Source organism: Tachypleus tridentatus, chromosome 13, assembly GCF_004210375.1.
Source record: "Tachypleus tridentatus isolate NWPU-2018 chromosome 13, ASM421037v1, whole genome shotgun sequence".
In the NCBI taxonomy this organism is placed as follows: Eukaryota; Metazoa; Arthropoda; class Merostomata; order Xiphosura; family Limulidae; genus Tachypleus; species Tachypleus tridentatus.
The window spans coordinates 264,746,470-264,756,339 of NC_134837.1; the positions used below are offsets into that span (position 1 = coordinate 264,746,470).

The 9,870-nt window shown below is 35.3% G+C and overlaps 1 long non-coding RNA gene across 2 annotated transcripts; it reads left to right on the plus strand.

Annotated features, from left to right (window-relative positions):
- Positions 1-263: 263 nt before the first annotated feature.
- Positions 264-6,947, plus strand: LOC143239306 (uncharacterized). 2 transcript variants are annotated; one of them, XR_013021112.1, is made up of 4 exons: positions 302-403; positions 1,160-1,257; positions 6,561-6,668; positions 6,788-6,947. It is a non-coding gene; the product is annotated as an uncharacterized LOC143239306 (long non-coding RNA). The 2 variants fall into 2 exon arrangements; XR_013021111.1 differs by lacking the exon at positions 1,160-1,257 and having other exon boundaries at positions 264-403.
- The last annotated feature ends 2,923 nt before the right edge of the window (positions 6,948-9,870 follow it).

Below are 9,870 nucleotides of genomic sequence, written 5' to 3' on the forward strand. Positions count from 1 at the left end.
GCAATCTTATCACCGATGAGTTTGACATGAGGTATTAGTATTATATTTAGGTTTAAACACCAGAAATTGGAAAAATATTAGAAACCGATATACCTAAAGATGTGTAGTTACGTGTGTTTTTATCACCAATAGTAGACACTACAGTGAACTATATTATACAAGTTTAGACCGGTTATATGAAATATTTAGATATGTTACTGTTTATTGTAATTAGGACATGTTTGTTCATCATGATTGGCTAGAAATAACACACGGTACGTTATTGGACATTTTGCACAAGAATCGTTAACACGATTCAAATAAAAACTTCAACCACAGCAAGAAGAAACGAGAATTATAGTTTGAGAGGGAGATAGTAAAATTTTACAGTTATTAATAATGACAGACGCAGCGTGTAGTGGAGGTAGGTTATTATTTCTTTTGTGTTATGATTGATAGATTAAGATGTACATCTAAAGTATTTGGAAACGAGGTTGTATTAAGTAGTATTACAGAGAAGTAGTGAGAGCTGAAAGTACATGTGGAAGTTGATTTGAATAATAAATGTTATTAATGTTTATATCAGATTAGTTTAGTTTAGATAATGAGTGTAAAGTGTTCTTATATGAGGTAAGAGTAAGGCAGTAATAAACAAATAGTTAGGTGAAGTTTATTTAAAGGTATTTTATATATCTAAGGTTATCAATTTTAATATGAAACTTTGGATATAAATAGGTTTTTAGTGTTTCTAAAAACACTTCAACAATTAACTCACTTACTTACAATGAGTGGCCCTAATATCTCTATTTAAAACACTAGCAATAATATTTTATTGAAACTTAAGCCACACTTAACAATTTGTTTTGACTGAACACTGAAACTTGATTAGAAAACCTAAAACTACACTTTCCACTTCCCAATATATTTAATGTTTTATTACACGAAACTTATTTCAAACCTTAATTTTTGTAACAAAATCATGATATAAAGGTGTAGTAATTATCAGGGTAATATGTATTTTAATATACAATATATTAACAGGTGTTTACATGTGTATTACTATTAAATATTGATAACAAGGTAACGTTTCATTTAAATGACCTACTTCTAGTACTAGAACTAAAAGAAATGAAACATTCGTACCTAACTTATGCTACACTTGTCATTCTTTTCCTTGAAGATCAAATGTGCACGTGTATCAAAGAGTGCACGTGTGGCAAGGAAGACTAAGTGCATCTCGTGCAACAAAAAAAACTGAAAGAAGTCGTCAGTGTAAAGGTGTATACAATGTTTTTTTTCCTGATATTCGGACAGTTATTTATCATTTACCTGACTACCAGAAGTTATTCATATTCTAATACTTATGGTTTATAATCTTTTAGTGTTCCGTTGGGTTTAAATTACTTTTTTTTAAATGTTGTGACTACTTTTACCTCTATACAAATGGTAATAAACCCCCTTACCTTGTGCACGTCCACTAACTGTTTATTCTGCTCGACAAGAACAAACCTATTTGAATTCTCGGAGCTATCGGTTATTAACAGCTACCCATGTTAAAATAAATTAACTCTATTGAAAACTATGAAATAACTGTAACAACAGTGTCAAATTTCAACCAATCATTACAACAGCAATAATAGCGGAACACTCTTTAAAAATAAGCCAACCATGCGTCCCAGTTTGAGGGGTCTGTCCCGATGTTCGGTCCAGTTTACTAATTTGACACAATATTCTCGGCGTATTCCGATATTTTATCAAAAGGCATATCCTCCAAAAAGAACGAACACAAAATGTTAATACGCATATAGACCTGACTTTGCTTTCACAAAAGCTTCTCTTAATGGGCAGAGAAAGCGATAGTGCTGGAACATAGAAATTGTCAAACGTATTGTATTATACAAAATGCAGGTAACTTGTACGGTACACGTTGAAGTAATGGCTGCTTCAGAAGCGGTGAATTTTGCCATATGGAAAGCTTTCTTTTCTTAATGTTTTTTTGCTCTGTAAGGTCTTTACTACAGTATTTGTTATATCACACACGTTAAATTTTCCTAATTTATAAATTATCTTCATGACGTCCGAAGCTACTAAAATGATCATCCAACAATGAATTTTATAAGAGAAAAACAAATGTATTAAAACGTTATTGCAAGGAAAACAAATGTAGGTGTTTGCAGTGTTTATCTTAGTTCTTTATTTCGCATGGTAATCTCTCGGACAACACCTTCAAAAAGTGCTAAACATTCAGCTAGTCTGAGTCGCAACCCAATGATCACGAGTTAATGTATTCTACAAAAACAAAACTGCCTAAAGAGACTGCTTCTTTGGTAACTATTAAGAAACCACTACTTAACAGTGCTGTCCATAACATCAGCTTTAATACAGCTGCCTGCTCTTCCAAATTTATTCACTTTTATTTGATCGAAAGATTCATTCTCTCAAACTGAGAAATAGGCTTATTTTGAATGCAAATCATCCTTCTTCACAAGAGAAATTAATCAGATTTAATGTTGGTTTAATTCGTTTTATTTACAGTAGATGTTTCAACCCGGAGAGACGCCAATTATACGTGTAATGATACAATATTCCTTCACAGAGGAAAAAGTGATGGCAAGTCTTCTATACTGCCAGTCGATTCCTTGGGTGACATCGGTAATATTGTCAAATAGCGCGGTGTCCCCTTTAAAACAAACCAACATGATTCGTCAAACATTTTTGTTATTGTGGTGACAACTACAATCCAAGCTTAAGAGATGTAAATAGAAGAGGGGGGGGGAAACAATGTGTAATTCATTTCCCAAGGAACCTTCCACAAATATTTCCCCTCGGCATGGACCCCTTTACCTGGTAAGGGGACCTCCAAGAGAAGGTTCAGTTCACCTCCTATGGGATCTAAATATCCATCCACGTATTTCCTGTGCGTGGCGACCCGTGAAGGGAAGGAGAAGAGGATCCTAATGGATCCTCACCACTTTTTCTTTCAATTCCTGTAGACAAGCGACCTCAGGTCCCCCTTAATTCAATTGGCTGGTCCACTAGGGCTACCGTCAGCGAAGTACCAGAGTTGGGGGTGCAGACAGATCTGTCTCAAACAAAATCGTTCTCAAATAAAAAGCTTAACCTTTATGGTTAAGTTGAATTAACTCCAACACCCCTCTCTGTATTTAACATGTATTCCAAACCTTAAGATCCACATCTTTTGGTTGTGGGTACAAGCCTTCCCTCGGATGCATCTGCCCATTAAGATGCAAAGGAATCATTTGCTCCCGTCATGAGTCATTGAAATCGCCTTCCAACAGCAAAGACTCATCCAGTTGACCCAGGGCAGGATCCATCGAGGTCGACATACCTCCCTCGAATAAGGATAGTAAGGAAAAAAAAACGTGGTCGTAAACGGAAGGGTTCTCCACCCAATTCCTCTACACGTAAATGGAACTGTCGATGTTTACATTAGAATCTGGATTACATAAAAACTCTGAATGCTTCCTACTATCCTGTTTATCTCTCCTTACAGGAAACACTTCTTAATTCTGCCGACGTTACAGTCAGCTTTCGGCAATTTTGTTTGTAGATAAAAGATGGCCTGTGTGATTTACGAATGGATGGAGGTATGGCACTATGTATTGAACAATGTTCCCACCCTGTCTTTGCCACTCGACACATCCTTGGAAGCCGTAACAATCTGTTTCCTTAGGTCATAACATCACTTTGTTCTCTCTCTGTCGCCTGAAGAGACTTGGGAGCAATCATACCTTTATGCTTTCATTGAACGGCTGCTGTCTCCCTTTTAATCCTGTCAAACTGTAATGGATAGCCTCCCCTCTGGGGAAGTACTGATATTAATAGAAGGGTTTGCTCTCTGACAGCAACATTTCTCTTTCAATCCTAGTTTTATTTTCATGCATCTAATTAGTCCTTTACTACTATAGATCTTTGAATTTGCTTCCACTCATTACTTTCTCACTTCTCGTTGAGGGTTGACAATAACCAAGAAAGCAAACTATTTCCCTATAATTTTGAGAGACTAGCTGTGGTCGATGCCCTGCGTGCCCAAGTGGAAGCTGGATTATGCCTTCTTACACTGCCCTCACATAACTTGATCGATGCTGCCATCGTCTGCAGGCTGTCAATTGACGACTTAGTGGCAGCAGTAACTGACTGTATTATACAAGCAGCTGCTAAATGTATTCCTAAAACCTGGACACGTTTTCCACTATATTCTCTTTCGTGGTGGAATCTTGGCTGTCACGTGGCACAGAAGGTTTAAAAAACGAGCCTGGGATATTTTCCATAGATATCCTGCTTTCGAACCATATCGCATTCCAGTATGCCCGTGCACTTACCCAGTGGGTAAGAAGCCAATGCTAGAAATGGTATTGGATTCAGTTCATAACTTCCCTATCTTATACCACCAGTTCCAGTGTAGAGGGACAAGAATTGATAGGTCATTGAACAATGTAATTCTGTCCCTCTTGATCTTGCTCTCTGATAACTAAGTAGCTGCTACCCGGAGCATCGCCGATACTCTAGGTAAAAGCTTGTGATGGATATCTAGCACTCCTGCTTCTTTCACCTTTTTGGCTATCAAGAATCTGATAAAGCGATCACCTCTTTCCTATCGAGCTGATTTCTCTTTTCACTACAATCGTCCCTTTTGCACTAATGGAACTCAAACTGGCAGTACATCGTTTGGACTTGATATACACTATAACATGCTGCACCATTTATCTCTTGCTATTCTTCTGATTGTTCTTAACTTGATCTGGCAGTAGAATGTTATGCCTAGCGCCAGGCTATTGTCCTACCTCCCTCGAAGACTGGGAAGGAACCCATGATTCCTTGAAATAAACGTCAAATTACTTTGACGAATTGTCTTTTAAACCTTTTATAGGATGGTTATTGTTTGTCTTTAGTGGTTTCTCGAATCAACCTCCTCACCCACTGAGTTCCAACGAGAGTGCTCCACCATGGACCACATGATTCGACTTGAAACATTGGAAAAGGATTTCTCAAATGACAATATCAATGTTACACTTGAGTATGCCGTCACTAAACAACTCTCATTATTGCTAACACCCTCTGTCGATGATTCTCGCATCTTATGTCACTCTTCGAACATGAGGTATATGGAACAGCAGATACAATAAACGACTGAGGGCAGTTTGTATTGGACGACAGCGAACGGCTTTAACTTTCTCTCTGAAACCGTTTGCATGCACTTTTGCTCCAATCAACGTTAATTATCTATTTCAAGATGTTTAAGCTGAATTCCTCTGGGGATCAAAATCTGAAACAAAAGAAATAGGTTGTGAAGAAAAATGGGTAGAACTTCCAGCAATTACGACGCACTTCTGTACTTGTTAAGAATATTTCAGTGACAATAAATAGCACTTGATCTCAAGATTTAATGAATAAATCAACAGTTAAAGGACCGTTGGACTATAAGCTCATTGGTTTCTTCGGTTGCAGTGAGTTCTTTGGATAAAAATAAAGGAAGGTGTCTTTTTAGAACGTTCATTCACGTAAATGACTTAAATGGTCACAAGTGTTCAATGCAAACTTACACCATTGTTATTTCACCAATGTGTGTTTCTTACTCCCTCTAGCATCCCTCTAGCAATAACTTCCAGAAATATCTTTGAATTGTATAAATCTAAATATTCATATGTAGCTTCTTAACTGTTTAACGATACTGCTTAAATGGCCTTTGATACCATTTCGTACTTAAACCTACCGTTAATAAAGTAGCTTGAATACATAACTTGTTAAATGCTCATCAGTTACCCCTTACTGTAATAACTTTCTATTTGAAACTACAATCCATGAAACTAGATATGTTATCAAATATTACCTAAACTATCTTTAGAACATCACCAGCCCTAAGTATCTACAGCTGTAACAGATAACCTTAATATCTAGGTAGTTTTTTATGATACCAAATTTAACAAAAATGACGCTCAGTTTGATAAGTTGTTGACATAGGTGAAAAATATATGCCGGTTTATTTGGTAAATCAAACTATACACATAAAATTTCCATGCTACATATGCCTTTAATCAAATATAACTTTTATTTACCTATAGCTATTAAGGCAGCTTGTGTCTGAACAACAATAATCCTCTCACTTTTGCGGGGTTACTCCCCTCCCACTGACTTCCTAATTTACCACTGAAGTAAACTGATTCCCAAGGTTTCATACTAAACTTGTCTCCTTTATCTAAATGGTGTTATTGGAACATGAAGGTTAAGCCTGTTGTCTAACATATTAATCTAAAAATAATAGAAGCTTTTCATTAGCAATTTTAACAGTTCGTTTCCAGTTGTAAGCCTAAACCATTTTACCTCCTATTAAAAGAATATTTCTTATCTTAATGACTTGTATTTAAGTGTCGAAACAAAACTACACGATATACACTTCATTATGAGTTAATGTTCTGTGCATTACAAAAATTGAAATGTGTTCATTCATTGACTTGTCGTGAACTACGTAACTAAGTAACGTTCCTGACATAACCAACTATTAATGTGAACGTCAATCTATCGTAACACCTGATTAATTTGTGCCACATTTCTCTTTCAAGATCCTACATGCACATGTATCGAGAAGTGCACATGTGGTAAAGAAGACGGTTGTAAGTGCACCACGTGCAGTAAAAAAGCAGAAACTGCCGGTCAATGTAAGTGTACAGGTAAGTAGAATCTTACTAGTTCGTTCATAGTGTATAATTTCTTAATTTATTACTAAAGGTTTTTGTCCCTTGTTTAAACTTCAATTTGTATTTTACATGTAATCTTCTTTTCTTTCTAGAAGGAGAAGCCTGCAGTTGTACGTCATGCACTTGCAGTAAGACAGAATAAAATTCCCTGCACGTATTGGTCTGGTTCCTGTTTTATGAATTTTATTAGTTTGTTTACTTTGTTACATTGTTTGTTTATCGTTTTTCAAAATTAATAAATTAAACCTTGTATTCCGTTGCATTTATTAACCTGAAATCACTTACCTGAAACTTCACAAATATTCAACGTACCTCTTCACACTTGATTATTGTAGTTAAACCACAACTTTATTAAATACCTTATTTCCCTAGATCCATGAGCTACTAATCAAAACTCAAATGTGACTTAATCATTCTAGTATTACTACATATAATTACTACAGTAGCAAGGACTTTCATCCTCCTTGGAAATGTCTACAATATTAGTAGTATTTAACGTTTGGTTAGAACAACAACCGTTAGTTAGTAAAGATAAAGTGTTTTCTAATGCGTAGGAAAGAAATGACTTTAAATCCACCTCCAATTAAATCTTTCTAAAGCTACATCCTACACTTTATGATGTCACTGGCTCTTTCAAAACATGAATACAACACAAATACAATAAGGACGACGCACAACTTCGTTCAACTTCTGATGTTACCTGTCTGTGGGTTGAACTTCAACCATAATATTTCCATGTCTTAACTTTCAGTTACTCTGTACAGGAACAACACTATTTTTATTTGTATAATATTACCTTTCCCATATTTTGTTATTTCTTGAAAGTAAGTGAAATCGAGAATTTCCAAAGTGCTGGTATTAATACTTAAGGTTAACCTGGAGATTACCAAGGAAGGTCGAAACTTTTGTGTTCTGTTTATCAATAAATGTTAATAGTAGCTGTTGTAAAATATTTTTATTCGAAGGATGTTTCTCGTCACCAAGAATTAGAAGATCGTGTTTGTAATTATGACAACACTTACCATTTAAAAATGAATGTATCGTATGTGGGTGCATCATCAAGAATTGTGTATAATAAAGCTGACCAAGGACTAATTTGTCTTCAATCTGGTTATACCAAACTGACTACAACATTAGTTATTATGTGGAAAATGACTTCATAAAATAGTGCAATAAATCAAATTAACTGATGCACGTTCTGAGGTGTTTGCCAATACTGAATAGATTACGTCTGTAGCCGCAGTCTGTTATCATTGTCGGGCGTTCACCTACAAGAGACTATATCATTCAAATTAGAAACCACATGCAGGTCTAAGCTCGTAAAAGTAATTATATTAACAAAATAATTAAGATATATAAAATTCAGTGTTGACAAAAATAAACAGGTTAAGTATATTTGTTTTAAGTTAACCAAAGGGATATTTGTGTTCCCAACACGGGTAGCGCACCTCTGGTTTCAGTATTATAAGCCTTTATATTACTTTATTTAGAAACTAGGCTTCAGATTAAATCATTAAATATTTGACGTAACAAGATAAATGCTATACATGTTTAAGGTACAAAGAGAATATCGTATATAAATATATCCCAGTTGTATTACTTTGTACATCTCGTAACATCTTAATGTTTAATCGTTCGCATTCCTAACCTACATCACATAACTACAGGTTTATTACTGGTGATATGTGAAAGTTGTAATGACTGCTTTAAAATAAAATCAAACACATTGTACATAGGAAGTAGTGTTACTCTATTTACTATAGTATTTCATTCTACTGAATATACATGAAAAATAAATCAAACAAACATTTCACGTAATTTTAATGAAAAGTTTATCAACATTATTCGGTCTTTTAAAACATTTTGTAAGTTAATGATTTACTGATGTGAATTTTTAGTTCTGTTTTTTTTTATATACGTAACCATTAGCATTATAAAAATTCCTGTGTGGATACGTGTTGAAGATTGTATTAGTTTATATAATCGTAATGTTAAGTTATTACAGGTATGTGTCTGTGTATATAGAGAAGTGACCATATGTCACGCCACATTACATATATTATAAATACTAGAACGATATTCGTGTTAACGGTTATTATATCTATATTTCTGTACAGAGAAGGACAGTATGTACATACATTATAAAGTTGTGACAGTACTAGATTTGCTACCACTTTAAGGTTGTAGATATTGACAGTACTGTAATAAGGAATGAAATACAACACACCGAAACAATGTGATGCAAACTAGAAAACAGGTACTCTATCACAAATAAGGTGATAGTGGACAACCCTTTAACAATGTGATGCAAACTAGAAAGCAGGTACTCTATCACAAGGAAGGTGATAGTGGTCATCCCTGACGAACATCCTGAGTTATGTCAAAGGGATCCGTTAAGTATAAATTCATTAAAACCCATACCTCTCCGAAACATATCACATTCGTAGATATTCGTATATCTTTGGTTTAATCACAGAGAGAAATATCCCGGCAATTTTGTTGAATACTTCTACTCCGCACTAAACACGTTCGAGAGCTAAGAACAAGATTAGGCCTAACAGTACTGAAACGTCTACACCGAACATTAGACACAATTTTTGCATCTACATGAACGAGTGATATGGGACATCACGAACAAACAATTGCTGAGTCGGTGGGATACGTAAAAAAATAATGTAAATAACGCATCCTGTGTAACAGGCAGCATGGACCTCAGTGTCAGACAGTCATTAAAGTAACAAAATGAATTCTAATTACTTATATGCCACACGTGAGAATAGAATTTCATTAGGAAACCATCCGGCTCCCAGACACTTATCAAGTGATATGGACTGGGTAGCTGCCCAACATTCACCGAAGGTAATGGGTTTTATCAGATCTTTAGATATTGAAAAATCGAGGACTGTTCAAGGTCATATTAAATCCATATGTCCAAATACATTTGGATCTAATAGGCAAAACCCGTGTCGAAGATGTCAGCAATGTCCATGGACAGCTGACCCTCTTCTCTAAACAATTTTGTTTGTTTGAAGCCTATCAATGTGTAAAAACATCTATTGCTTTATTAACTTACCTGAGAAAAAGCAAAGCTATTAAAGTCTCCTTGCTTCGTAGGATAAGGCAGCGGGTTCGATAATGCTGAATGCCTGCTTGATTGAGTAAGGAGACAAAGTCT